The sequence below is a fragment of the Phacochoerus africanus genome, chromosome 9 (genome assembly GCF_016906955.1).
Source record: "Phacochoerus africanus isolate WHEZ1 chromosome 9, ROS_Pafr_v1, whole genome shotgun sequence".
In the NCBI taxonomy this organism is placed as follows: Eukaryota; Metazoa; Chordata; class Mammalia; order Artiodactyla; family Suidae; genus Phacochoerus; species Phacochoerus africanus.
In genome coordinates, this window is record NC_062552.1 from 103371382 (window position 1) to 103386296 (window position 14915).

General features: G+C 44.9%; 1 protein-coding gene and 1 non-coding gene across 2 annotated transcripts in view; both read left to right on the top strand.

The window, feature by feature from the left end:
• Positions 1-2154: 2154 nt before the first annotated feature.
• Positions 2155-14915, top strand: part of ADCK1 (aarF domain containing kinase 1) — a 131247-nt gene continuing 118486 nt past the window's right edge. The window contains exon 1 of the mRNA XM_047796775.1: positions 2155-2229. The gene's annotated coding sequence lies outside the window, so the exon portion shown is untranslated. The remainder of the gene's footprint in view (positions 2230-14915) is intronic.
• LOC125137074 (U6 spliceosomal RNA) lies at positions 11296-11402 on the top strand. The gene has a single exon (XR_007137380.1). It is a non-coding gene; the product is annotated as a U6 spliceosomal RNA (small nuclear RNA).

The window sequence follows — 14915 nt, forward strand, 5'->3', positions numbered from 1 at the left end:
GGCAGGTTGAGGAACAGAAAGGAAGCTAGTGTAAGCTGGGGGAGAGAAGGTTGAGAAACAGAGGCTGGAGGTGGAGGGAGTGGGAAGAGGCCATGAAGAAAAGGGTGGTTGTGTAAAGAGGTAGCGTTTTCTTCTAAGTGCAATGGGATACATCTGCATAGCAATATTCAAGTGACACCACGTCACTTGATTGTCTCAAGAATCTGTCCTTCCTCTGAAGTAGGTAGGAGAGATGATAGTTAATATCTTTTATCAAGGGAGAAACTACTGTTTTATCACTACCGTTTTATCAGGAAGAAAATCAAAGCTCTGTCAAATTAGAAACCTTGCTTCGAGTCACACAGTTCAATCACGAGTCTTTAAATCAGTGGTGTTTAACTTTGGCTGTGTACAGAAATGCTCTGGGAAACTCTGCAAAATACTTATATCTGGATTCTATCCCCAGAAGTGGACTTGAGAGGTCCAGGGTATAGCCCAGGAGGACTGTTAAAGCTCTCCAGGTGATTCTATGGAGGCTCAAACCATTGCTCTTAATCTGCCTGCACTGCCTCCTTGATAGAGCCTTTCCACTAAGCTGTGCATTAAAATCACTGGGGGAGCTTTCTAAAGATTGTAGAGGCCCAAGCCCCAAACAGGACTCTAAAATCAGAATTTCTAAGGCTGGAGCTCAGGCACTGGCTTGTGTTAAAAGTGCCTCACTTGCATATCTGTTTTGGAGTTTCCCACATTTTTTTTTTTTAATTTTTCCTATCTTTTGTTGTCTCCTTTCTTGTTCCTTTTGAGTTTCATGACTTTTTTATTCCTTTCCTGTCATTTTCATGGGATTTTAAGAAAGTGTGGATTTAAATGGTATACTAAACATACCATGTTGAACTGGAAATCTGCTAAAATAAAATTTTAAACATTTAAAACATTACTTTTTTTTTTTTAATCTTTTTAGGCTACACCTGTAGCATATGGAAGTTCCCATGCTAGGGGTCGCCCCTGGCAATACAGGACTGAGCTGCATCTGCAACCTACACCTCAGCTTGCTGCAATGAGGGATCCTTAACCCACAAGTGAGGCCAGGGATTGAACTGGCATCCTCAGAGAGATAGTGTCGGGTTCTTAACCCACTGAGCTACAACGGGGACTCCTAAGCAATTAAATTTTAATTATAAAAGTTATACGATCATTCATTGTAATAAATTCAAATACTACAAAAAATACAGTATAAACTGAAAGCACTTTAGCCTCACTTGCCCCATTCCATTCCTTACAGTTAGCTGCTAGCATGCTGGTAACAATTTTTAAATATATTTACCCTTCTTCGTGGTTTTAAATTTTCCATTTTAATTGAAGTGTCTTTATGTCTTTTATTGTATTCTGCATATTGCATATTTAGACTTTTTAATATAACTTTTCCTGTGCCTGGGCTGCTCCCCAACATCCTTTTCCTGGGGAGTCTCTGTTCAACCTTTGATTCTCAGCCTGTAAGACAGATCTTAGTTTGCAAAGCACTTCAAAATCTTCTGAGCAAAATTAATACTCCCTTCTTTGTGTTCCTATACCTTTTTTTTTTTTTTTTTGGTGTTTAGGGCCACACCTGCAGCCTATGGAGGTTTCCGGGCTAGGGATCCAGTTGGAGCTACAGCTGCCCGCCTACACCATAGCCACAGCCACAGCCACAGCCACAGCCACAGCCACGGATATTCAAGCCACGTCTGCAACCTACACCACAGCTCAGGCCAATGCCAGATCCTTAAACCCACTGAGCGAGGCCAGGGATGGAACCCGCAACCTTATGGTTCCCAATCCAATTGGTTCCTGATCGATTTCGTTTCTGTCGCGCCATGACGTGAACTCCTAATACCTTGTTTAAAGCACACAAACCCACTACTCCATCCTCTACTGAACATAAATCTATGACCAATTTGGAAAACCTCTTGAAAATAAGTTTTCAGGAAGACTTCGCGTCCGCAGCCCAGACAAAGAAATAGGCTCTCTGACAGGTAAAGCGTCTGTGATTCCTCTGCCTGTCTGGGTGGACCACTCCAGGGGGACCGCGGTGGTTCTTTGGCCCTTGTTCCCGGGGGTTGGGGAACCAAGAACTACAAATCCCGGCAGGCCCCGCGGCGCCTCTGCTTAACTAGGCGCAATCAGGTAGCGGCCGCAAGCAAAGTTCCCTGCGAACCCCGTCCGCCAGGCTGCGGCCGGAAGCCAGACGCCGCAGCTCGGTTTCCCACGGGGGTGAGTAAGGGTAGCTCCTCGGCGGCCGGCACAGAACCTGGTCGCCTGGGCCGCGGGGCGCGGGAGCGCGGGAGCGCGGGTGAGCCAGTGTGGACGCTGTCTCCGGGCGCTCTACTCTGTGGGGGCCGCCTGCGGGGAGCGAACTCTCAGACAGTGACCTTGTTAGCCGGGGATCTGCCGTGACCACGTGGCTCGGGTGATTGTCAGCGCCCCGCCCCCTTGCGGCGACTCTCCAGCCTGGGTCACCAGTTTGCGGAAGCTTAGTGCAGCCCTGCGTGAAGGTAGAGCTGGGGGAAGGCAGCAGGTGGCTCACCCAGATGTCCTCGGCTCAGGTGGTCTATGGGCTTTGCGGCGCAGGTGTTTGGGGATGGAACGCGGCCTGGACCAGAGCACGGCGGGCGCTAATATCCGTGCCATCCACTGGGGCCTGCGCGCTCCAGAGCACATCTTGTCTATAGCACTTGCAGGGCCCTGAGCTTCCTGATAGCGCAAAAAACATGTGCTGATGACAGCCGATGTATGGAGAGCAACCTTTAGAAGACACCTGGTACAGCTCTCTCCCTAGGTTAAGTGGCATTTACTTTCTACTACCTACGAAGTCATTCAATTCAGCAAATACTTGGCACTTAGTGGGTGTTGAGGAAATATTTGCTGAGATGAAAGTGAGTTAGACTTAGTTGCCTTCACACGTTTGCTTCAAGTTATTTTCTTATTGCAGTAGCTCTCAAACTTTAGCGTGCATCTGAATCACCTGGAGAGCTTGTTACAGCAGAATGCTGGACCCCATCCTGAAAGTTTCTGATTCAGTCCGTCTGGGGTGCGGAGGCAAATATTTGCTTTTTGTTTTGTTTTGGCTTTTTAAGACTACACCTGCGGCATATGGGTTCCCAGACTAGGGTTGAATTGGAGCTGCAGCCACCAGCCTACACCACAGCCACAGCCAAGCCAGATCCGAGCCATGTCTGCAACCTATACCACACAGCTTACAGCAATGCCCGATCCTTAACCCACTGAGCAAGGCCAGGGATTGAACCTGAGTCCTCATGGGTGCTGGTGGGGTTCATTAACCGGTGAGCCACGATGGGAACTCGAGTATTTGCATTTCTAACATGATCCTAGCACATTCAGATGCTGCAGGTCTGGGAACATACTATTTATTGACTAACACTGTTTTGTAGGAAAAAAATCCTGTGAACTTAAAGCACCAACACTTCCCTCCTGGTCACAGCCCTTTCTATCCTGGTTTGCCAGTTTAACTTTTGTAGTGATATTAAACATGTGCCTATTACTTTGTTCACTGTTTTTTCCCCCACATTACAGACAGATTTTCATGTAGTCTACACTTGTGTCAGTTTTCCTGGGTTACATCATGCTGTATTTTACTGTGTCTTTTTTCTTTTTCTGGTGGTGACCAAGGCAGGTGGAAGTTCCCTGCGCCAGGGACTGAACCCGTGCCTCAGCAGTGACCTTAGCCTCAGCAGTGGAAACGCTGGATCTTTAACCTGTTGAACCACCAGAGAACTCCAATTTTACTGTATTTTTGCTTGGCTGCTTCTCAGCAGCCCTCTGGAAGTAAAATTTGACTTCTGCTGGCAGCATTTATATTTTTTCCTTTCTGATACACACTTATTTTCTTGTCACACAAGGGATCCATAAGCTGAGATCAGTGCTTGGTTCAGGCACTCCCCCGCCCCAGTAATCCATCTTGGTTTAGCTATCCACATTAGAGGCACTCCAGTGACCCACCTCAGGGCCTAGCAAGCTTTGTTCTTATCCACTCTATGCTCTCTTGGAGGGAGCAGACACACGTGTGTTCAAGTTCTGGCTGTATCACTTACTAGTTTCCCAGCCAAGTTTCTTACCTTTTCTAAAACTCAGCTTCCTCATCAGTAGAGTGAGACTCCAAAAGGATGCACCCCTGAATGCAGTTGTGGGAGTTAGGTGAAATGTTTAAGCACTTAGTGTTTAAGTGCTTAAGTACCTCTCCTGTTAGATGCTCACTTGTTTTCCCACCTCTTACCTGCCACTTACTTTTTGTGCTTGGTTTTCCACTGTTTTTTTCCTGAGTCCTCCTATCTCTGGATAAAGTGAGTGGAGAATTCTGTTCCTTGCCTGGGTGAGATTGATTTTTCCCCATCTACTCTGGGACTTTGGCATCCATTGGGATCCCTTTAATGGATATTGATTGAATCACCTGCTGGGTACCAAGCACTAGGAAAGGGAGTGTATATATCTGGATTACATTTGTATCTACAGAGTAGGGCAGGCTGTAAACCTGCTCAGGCCAACTAGACGACCCCTCAGCGTCTATCTGAGACATGACGATATCATCCATCTTGGTTGCTTTTTATCCACCTCTGTAACCAGGTTTTGCTGAAAACCTGATCACTCTAAGAGTATTACTGGTTTTTTTCTGTCTTGGGAGCAGACCAAAAGAAACTGCTCATTTGTCTAACATTCTCTCTAGGAAATGGGAGGAGGAGCTATGGTCACATTATGGGATTAATGGGATTAGAGCCCTAAATTCTTTCTTCTCTGGCCATTCTCACCTGGGCACCAAGCAGGGAGAAGTGATTGTAGGCTGATTGTCTTGGAGCGTGACATGGGGAGGAGGCATCAGATGGATGGCAGCTGAAAAGGCCTAGCCCTGTGAATGGTAAATGCCTGGTTCCCTATTTAGTTCTGTACAAGGGATGGCGTTTCATTTGACTATCAACTTTTCATTGGTAGAACTTTCCAGATTCTCCTCTTGCCTTGTCTCATGACTTGCTTGTCTGTTTCCTGGGGTCCCGCCAGATGGATTCCACTCTCATCCTTGGTTTGACAATAACACAGATCTCCTAAATGTTTCATAGCCCAGAATCAGTGCGTTCTAGTGAGGTGCTTTGGTGGATCTTGTGACATGTTGATTTCTAGGGTGCCAAGCAGCATCTTCCCCGTGCCTGACACTGTTTGGGGGTGGTGGTGGGGTCAACAGTGACTGATGCGGTTACTTCAGAATGGAAGTAAGAGCGTTGGTGATCAGAGGTCTGCGAGTCCTGAATCTCAGGAAGGTCATGTGCCGTAAAGAGAAAGGGCCCAAGGTCTACTCTGCCATTTACTAGCCCAGCCACCTGCGGCAATCGCTCACTGCTCCTTGGTTTCCTCATTTCTACCTGGGGATGGTAGTAATATTTGTCTCATCCCACCAGGATGTGTGGAGTAGCTCATGAGATAGAGTGCAAAGGCCTGTGAAAGGTCAGTTATGATTATCATTATCTGATGCTTAGGTTTTAGGGTCTGGTAGCCTCGGGCACCTCCCCCCCCCAAAAAAAAAAGAGGATGTGCTGTTATGAGAGACAACTCAGGTGAAAGTCAAAAAGGAAAGTAAACAGAACAGGGCAGGTGATTCATTAGCAAAAGGTTTAATAATGAAAGGTGTTTTTCATCAACAGACATATTTCACGGCTGACAGGGTCTTTTAAAATACCCGGAGGGAAGCAACTCATTTGCATGTTAAAGACTCACTGACACCTTATGGAAAACTCCAGCTCCAGTCTATTTAGACACAGTTTGGCTCCTGTATCATCTATTTTATGTTTTTCAATTTCCACCTCTTTTATTACTGAGGACATTTGCATGAAAGCCGGGTCTTGGGAGTTGGGTCTGCCTGGCTGCTGCTTCCTCACCCAGAGGCTGTCTCAAGGCTGGAGTAGGCTCGCTGTCCTGAGGGATGGGTCTGGAGGATGGTGCAAGAGGAAAATGGGATTTGGGGAGGGAAATTTGGGAGGTGGTACTGGGGGTACTAGGGGAGGGTGGCTGTCAAATTGTCAGCCCATGGGGTTCCTGTCATCTTAGCTCAGCAGAAATGAATCCGACTAGTATCCATGAGGACACAGGTTTGATCCCTGTCCTCGCTCAGTGTGTTAAGCATCCAGCATTGCTGGGAGCTGTGGTGTAGGTCGCAGACGAAGCTCAGATCTGGCATTGCTGGGAGCTGTGGTGTAGGTCAGCAGCTGTAGCTCTGATTTGATCCCTAGCCTGGGTACCTCCGTATATCACCACTGAGGGCCTTAAAAAAAAAAAAAATTGTTAGCCCTGAGTTTGATTCTCACCTGGGGACCTGTGTTACTGGCTCTATGCAGGTCTCATGGGGTATAGTTCATCCATTCATTAATTCCTTCAATCAGTAAATACTTTTGGAGCACGTATTACTATGTGCTAAGCCAGGGTTTGGCAAACTACAGCCTTCAGGCCAAATCTGGCCACACTCATTACTTTATGTACTGTCTATGGCTACCTTTTATCTTGCACTACAATGCAGAGTAGTTGTTACAGAGACATAGCCTGAAAAGGCGAAAATATTATGTGGCCCTTCATTGACAAAGTTTGCTAACCTCTATTCTAGACAGACAGAACAGTAAGCACAAAAGCACTGAGGCTGGAATGTGCCTGGCACGTTGGAGGAACAGCAAGGGGGCCGGTGCCACTGGGGTGGAGTTGAAATCGCTCAACTCAGATGGGACTCGAACCCAGTCAAAACTCAGATTAGGACTTGAACCCATGGGCTGGGACTCAAACTCACTGTGTTTTAATTAGACTCACTCACCTGGTGTCAGGACTTAACTGAAGCTTAGGCCCTTTATATCTCAGTGCAGAAGGAATTCAGAGAGAGCAAAGTGATAGGCAAGAAGTAGATTTATTAATATGAAGGATACAAGTGGGCAGGCAGAGGGGCTCTGCTCCAAGAGCTAAGGGGAAGGCAGATTTATTTAGGGAGATATACACACCACAGACAGAGTGTAGCCATTTCAGAAGGTGAGAGGCCCTGGGAGGTGCAAATTCCATAGACAGAATTCAGTCTGCCTCAAAAAGCTTGAGAGTGGTCCCAAGATAGGTGGTTTTTATGGGCTGGGTAATTTTATAGGCTTACAAGTAGGAGGGATAGTTTAACTCTGTTGGAGAAGGGGCAGGGATTTCCAGGTATCATCCATCATCCGATTTTTGGCCTTTCATGATTGGCCTCAGAACTGTCCTGGTGCCTGTGTGTGTGTCATTTAGTGAATGTATCACAGTGAGTGAGTAAGGTGTCTCAAGGTCCACTGGAAGTCCGCTTGTCCACCGTCTTGGACATAGTGGGTTCTAACTGGTTTTTGTGGTATCCTATTCTTAATGGTTATATCACTCTTTCAGCAGTTGTGCCCTGCCCCCTTCCTTCCTGTCTCACCTGGGTGACCCTTCACGGACGTTTTTGAACTGATGATCTGGAAGAAGGAAGGTGTGTTAGGAGCTGAGGACGCTCGGCCGAATTTAAGGCCTGCTTTTGGATTCAGTTGGGAATCTGTGCCTTGGCAGAAACCCGGTGGAGGAGAAACTGAGCACGCTGCCCCTTTCGCTAGGAAGTACTCCAGGCTGAGGGTGTAGAGAGCAAGGTGAAAAGGCAGGGCTGCGGGTGTGTGGACACTGCTGGGAGGTTAGAAGAGGGGCCTGCAGAAGTCCTCTGGGAGCTGACACATAGGGGAGTAATAAGATCCTTTCCTAAGCCTGGCACTGGGTGAGGAGACAACAACAGCAGTGGTGGTGATGGTAATAGTAGCTGCTGCTGTGTTCTTACTGTGTAGGTGGCACCTTGCTAAACATTTTGCATGATTTCCTCATGCCTTACGACCGCATCAAGTAGACGCTGTTTGGATCATCCCCACATTATAGACAAGGTCTCGAGATGCGGAGAGAGAGTTAGCAGTCTGCTCCTGCTCACCCCGTGTGTCAGTGCTGGTGCCGACTCACATTCAGGCCCGTTGGACTCTGAGGTGCTGTCTCTCATCTGAAAATAATGAGGGATGGGCCTCGGGAGGTTTTCATAAAACAAAGATGGTATAAAGGAAATAAAAAGCACACCACAAAGCAAGGCTTTAATTTATTCTTTTTATTTACAACTCCCTTTCTCATAGAGTCAGGAACTGAGCCCAGGAGTTGGGTCAGAGCATTTGTGTTGAAGTGAAAAAAAAAAAATGAGTTTCCTTAAATTTTCTCTTTAGAAAGAACTGTTTGCAGTCGTCCTTGTGGGGTGAATGCACTCACCTGGGATTGGAAATGGATGGTAAAAACTTGGAAGGCTTGTTTTTGGAGCATGGTTTCACTGATGAATTTGAACACATGAAGATTCTCTTTTTAAAAATTGAGGTAATTAGAAGAGTGGTTCTCAAACTTTAGCTTGCATTAAACACACACACACACACACACACACACACACACACACACACACACCCCCCCCCCCCCATGGGGAGTTCCCATTGTGGCTCAGCAGTAACAAACCTGACTGTATCCATGAGGATGCAGGTTTGATGCCTGGCCTCACTCAGTGGGTTAAGGATCTGGTATTGCCATGAGCTTTGGTGTAGGTTACAGACGCAGCTCGGATCCCGCATTGCTGTGGCTGTGGTGTGGCTTGACAGCTGTAGCTGTAATTCAACCCCTAGCCTGGGAACTTCCATATGCTTTAGGTGCAGCCATGAAAAGCCAACCTTCCCCCCAAAAAAACAAAAAACCTCCAACAAACAAATAAAGAAACAAAAACAACCTTTGAATGAGGATGACAGAGGAGTAAGACGTGGCACTCATCTCTCACAAACACATTAAAAAAGCCATCTGCATGTGGAATGATTCACAAAGAACATCTACTGAACACCAGCAGAAAACCTCAGACTTCCAAAAATGGCAAGAAACCCTCCACATAACTGGGTAGAACAAGAGGAAAAAAGAGAGAGAGAGAGAAAAAAAAAAAAAAAAAAGGAATTGGGACCAGATCAACACTCCTGGGAGGGAGCTGTGAAAGAGGAAAGGAATCCCCGCCCCAAGAGGCCACCTGACTGATGGAGAGATCAGCTGGGCAGAGGGGGAACCTCAGCGCCTCGGAGAAAAGCAGCCGGACTGAGAAGGACGAAGCAGAGCCATACAGACCCTTGGTACCACCACCTGGGGCACCATAGCCTGAGACACTTGGGTAGGAGCTGGACACTGAGACCTGGGCTTTGGAGGTCAGTTCTGGGGAGAGGACTAGGGCCGGCTATGTGGAAACAGCCCGAGGGGGCAAGGGAGCGGAGTGCCACAGCCAAGAGAATGTGGGAGGAGGCCTGGACCAAAGGAGAAGCAAGGCACTGTTGTTGAAGAGGGTGAGAGGAGGAGGGGCAGGGCTGCCATAGGAACATCTTTGTGCACACATGGGCTCTTGGGTGCTGGGGTGCCTTATGCATGGGCTGCAGGGGGCAGGTGCAAACCTTCACGGCCATCTTGAACTCCTGAAGTGAGCCTGGCCTGCCACCACTAAAGGTCCTGTGAACAGGCACTGCTTGCAGCCTCAGTCACCTCAGGGGTTGCTGCTGTGGAGGGCCCTGAACCTGAGTTCTACCAGCTGCCCTTATCCCTCTGGGAATGCACACGCTTCATTGTTGCCACTTCCAAAGGCTCTGGGCACTGCTGCTGCTCAGGGTCCTGTAACCAGGAGCAGCCTGAGCCCCCATCTGCCCGTGGGTCCTTGCCACAGCCAAGGGCCCAGCAACCAGGTACCACCTACAGGCACTGCCCATGGCCTCCACTTCCCTGGAAGCGCACACAGGCTGTATACCTGCACACCCCCTATCAAGGGGGTAATGGCCTGCACACACTGAGGAAAGAGACAGCCAAGTATCCAAACCAAAAGCAGCCTTCATGCCAAATATATATATATATACATATATCTATAGATATATAGGTCCAAATATACATATACATATATATATATATGTATATAGCCCTCACAAGCTACCCAAGGATGCTGCCACATATAAATAGCCCTCTAAGACTACAATAGAAAATTGTTTTCCCTAAACTCACAGAATAAGAAAAGTATAAGCAAAATGTGTAAGCACAGGAACCATTCCAAGTTAAAAAAACAAGGAACAAACAATGAAACAGACCTCTGCAATCTAACAGACACTGAATTCAAAAAGGAAGTAATGAAAATACTGAAGGAGTCAAGAGCAGATGTGAACAGTAATGCAGATTACTTTAGAAAGGAACTAGAAACTATGAGGAGGAGCCAAGAAAAATTAGAAAATTCATTTGCAGAGACACAAGCTGAGTTAAAGGCATCAAAGAGCAGAAGGAATAATGCAGAGGAATGAATCAGTGACTTGGAAGATAGAATAATGGAAATCACTCAATCAGGACAGCAGACAGAAAACCAAATTTAAAAAAATGAAAGCAATATAAGAGATCTATGGGATAATATAAAGCGGGCCAGTCTGCATAATAGGGATTCCAGAAGGAGAAGAAAAAGAGAAGGGAATTGAAAATATATTTGAAGAAATTATGGCTGAAAACTTTCCAAATCTAAAGGAAACAGATATTAAGATACAGGAAGCACAGAGGGCCCCGAACAAATTGTACCTGAACAGACCTGCATCAAGACCTATCATAATAAAAATGGCAAAAGTTAAAGATAAGGAGAGGATTCTAAGGGCAACAAGAGAAAAACAAAGAGTTAATTATAAGGGAATCCTCATAAGGCTATCAGCTGATTTCTCTACAGAGACACTACAGGCCAGAAGAGAGTTGTGAGGTATATTCAAAGTTCTGAAAGAGAAAAAATTTGTAGCCTGGAATACTCTACCCAGCAAGATTATAATTTAAAATAGAAGGAGAAATAAAGAATTTATCAGAGAAGCAAAAACTAAAAGAATACAGCAATACTAAATCCTTTCTAAAAGAAATAATGAAAGCTCTCCTTTAAATAGGAAAGAAGTGGCTGCTCGTGGGGAGAGGGAGGGAGTGGGAGGGATTGGGAGCTTGGGGTTATCAGATGCAAACGATTGCTCTTGGAATGGATTTACAATGAGATCCTGCTGTATAGCATTGAGAACTATGTGTAGATACTTATATCACAACAGAACAAAGGGAGGAAAAAAAGTGTACACATGTAAGTGTAACTTGGTCCCCATGCTGTACAGCAGAAAAAAAAAAATACTATACAAAAATAGGAAAGAAGTAAGAAGATATAGGATGGAGGAAATCACAGTTGGAAACTAATCACTTAAATAAGCCAGTATAGTGCTCGTTTCGGCAGCACATATACTGAAATTGGAACGATACAGAGAAGAGTAGCATGGCCCCTGCACAAGGATGGCATGCAAATTCGTGAAGCATTCCATATTTTTTAAATAATAATAATAAAAAACTTTAACAAAGGTAAAAAAACAAACAAAAAACCAAACAAAAAACAAAACAAAACAAGCCAGTATACAGAAAAAAACAACCACCCCTATTTGTGAAAGTGATGATAAACACAAAGAACAGCAAAAGGATGAACATGAAGATGTAGAAAAGGACATCAAGGTCATAGAATGTGGGGAAGTAGAGTAAGAAAATTTAGGCTATTTAATTTTATTTTTTTGCTTTTTAGGGCTGCATCCGAGTTATGTGGAAGTTCCCAGGTCAAATCAGAACTGCAGTTGCCAGCCCACACCACAGCCATAGTGATGTGGGATCCAAGCCGTGTCTGCAGCCTGCACCACAGGTCACGGTCAATGCCAGATCCTTAACCCACTGAGCGAAGCCAGGGATCGAACCCTCATCCTCATGGATCCTAGTTGGGTTTGCTAACCACTGGGCCATGAAGGGAACTCCTAGACCCTTTTTTTTAGAGTGTGTTTGAGCTTATATGCCTGTCAGTCTAAAACAAATGCAAATGTAGGAAGAGTTCAACATATTTGAAAAATAAGGCAACCACCAATCAAAACCAAACAATACATTCACAAAAAGAAGAGAAGAGGACACAAGCATAAAAGGAAATCATCCAACCAAAAAAAGAAAGGGACAAAGGAGAAACATAGAATCAACTGGAAAACAGGTTTAAATGGCAATAAATACATATTTATCAAAAACTACCTTAAATGTCAATGGACTGAATGCTCCAATTAAAAGACATAGAGTGTCAAACTGGATAAAAAACAAGAGCCTGCAATATGCTGCCTATAAAACACCTACCTAATGGTAAAGGACACATATAATTTGAAAGTGAGGGGATAGAAAAAGATATTTCACGCTAATGGAAATGGCAGGAAAGTGGGAGTCACAATATTCATCAGACAAAATAGACTTTAAAACAAAGGCCAGGAGTTCCCATCGTGGCGCAGTGGTTAACGAATCCGACTAGGAACCATGAGGTTGCGGGTTCGGTCCCTGGCCTTGCTCAGTGGGTTAACGATCTGGCGTTGCTGTGAGCTGTGGTGTAGGTTGCAGACGCGGCTCGGATCCCGAGTTGCTGTGGCTCTGGCATAGGCCGGTGGCTGCAGCTCCGATTAGACCCCTAGCCTGGGAACCTCCATATGCCGCGGGAGCGGCCCAAAGAAATAGCAAAAAGACAAAAATAAATAAATAAATAAATAAAAATAAAACAAAGGCCATAAAGAGAGATAAAGAAGGATGCTATTTAATGATAAAAGGATCAATTCAAGCAGTGGATGTTACACTCATCAATATATATGCCCCTATTATAAGAGCACCCAAATACATACCACAAAAACTAACAGATGTAAAAGGAGAAACTGATGGGAATACAGTAGTAGTAGCATACTTTAACAGCCCACTCTAGACAGAAAATCAATAAGCAGCAGAGATCCTAAAGAACATACTAGAACAGACTTAATTGGTATTTTCAGGACATTATAGCCAAAAACCCCAATATACCTTTTTTTTCTTTTTTTTTTTTAAGGGCCACACCTGTGGCATATGGAAGTTCCCAGGCTAGGGGTTGAATCACAGCCACAGCAATGCCAGATCTTAGTTGTGTCTGTGACCTACACCACAGCTCATGGCAACACCAGATCCTTAACCCACTGAGCAAGGCCAGGGATTGAACCTGCATCCTCATGGATAATAGTCTGGTTCTTACCCCACTGAGCCTCAGTGGGAACTCCCAGAATATACAATTTTTTCAAGTGCAAATGGAACATTCTCTAGGATTGACAACATACTGGGGCACAAAACTAACCTCAACTAATTTCAGAGTATGGAAATTACTTCAGGCATCTTCTCTGACCACAGTGGCATGAAACTAGAAATCAACCACAGGAAAAGAAATGAGAAAAAACTGACTACAGGGAGACTAAACAACATGCTATTAAAAAAACTAATGGGAGTTCCCGTCGTGGTGCAGTGATTAACGAATCTGACTAGGAACCATCAGGTTGCGGGTTTGATCCCTGGCCTTGCACAGTGGGTTAAGGATCCGGCATTGCCGTGAGCTGTGGTGTAGGTCGCAGGTGTGGCTCGGATCCTCAGTTACTGTGGCTCTGGCATAGATTGGCAGCTACAGCTCCAATTCGACCCCTAGCCTGGGAACCTCCATATGCCCCGAGTGTGGACCTAGAAATGATGAAAAGACAAAAGTAAATAAATAAACTAATGGATCAATGAGGAAGTCAAAAAGGAAATAAAAAAAATACCTCAAGACAAACAGCAATGAAAACACAGGCATACAAAATCTATGGGATGCTGCAAAAGCAGTTCTTAGAGGGAAGTTCATAGTGATACAGGCTTTCCTCAGAAAAGAAAAATCTCAAATCAATAACCTAAATTACCACCTAAAAGAGTTAGAAAAAGAACAAAACTAAAATCATCAGAAGGAAGGAAAGCATAAAGCTCAGAGGGGAAATCCACAGAATAGAGATTAAAAAATAATGGAAAAAATCAAGCCAAGAGCTGGTTCTTTGAAAGGGTAAACAAAATTGACAAACCTCTGGCTAGATTCACCGAGAAGAGAGAGAAAACCCAAATAAGAAATGAAAAAGAAATTTCAGTGGATGCTGCAGAAATATAAAAATCTTTAAGAGAGTACTATGAATAGTTATATGTCAACAAGTTTGACAGCCTAGAAGAAATGGATATACAGCCTGCCAAATCTGAATCAAGAAGAAACAGAGCAATTAAACAGACCAATCAGTAGACATGAAATTGAATATGTGATAAAAACTCCTTATAAACAAAAGTCCAGGACCAGATGGCTTCACAGGCAAATTCTACCAAACATACAAAGAAGAACTTATACCCATCCTTAAACTTTTCCAAAAGATTGAGGAAAAAGGAACACCAGAAAAGTCAAAAAAAGGAGAGAAAAACAGGTAGGAAAATAGAAAGCACAGAAGAAGATGGTAAAATTAAATCCAAATACATAATTGATTATATTAAATGCAGGTAGACAGAGTCAACTATGTGCTATTTAGAGAAAGAGTATATAGTGTAAACAAAATAAAAGAATGCAGAATGAAGTCTCTGAATACTTTAAAAAAAACCTGTGGCTGCATTATGAGGCATGAGTCAAAATAGACTTTAAAGAAAATGAGGAGGGAGTTCCCTGGTGGCTCAGTGGGTTAAGGATTTGGTGTTGTCATTACTGTGGCTCAGGTCACTGCTGTGGCAGGGGAACTTCCGCATCCCATGAATGTGGCCAAAGAAAAGAAATGAACGTGGCTGTCTGGAGCAATTGTTTCCTTACGGGGGGGAAACGGAAGATCAGAGCAGGAAGGGAAAGGTCGCAGATGGAGTCCAGAGCAGAAGCAAACAGGGTGACCACCTACATTTTCCTGCTGCCTCTGTGCAGGCTTTGCACCTGCAGGTGGCTTGGTGGTGGCATTTCTCCTGGGAAGGACTTCTCCGCTGGCAGCTGAGGC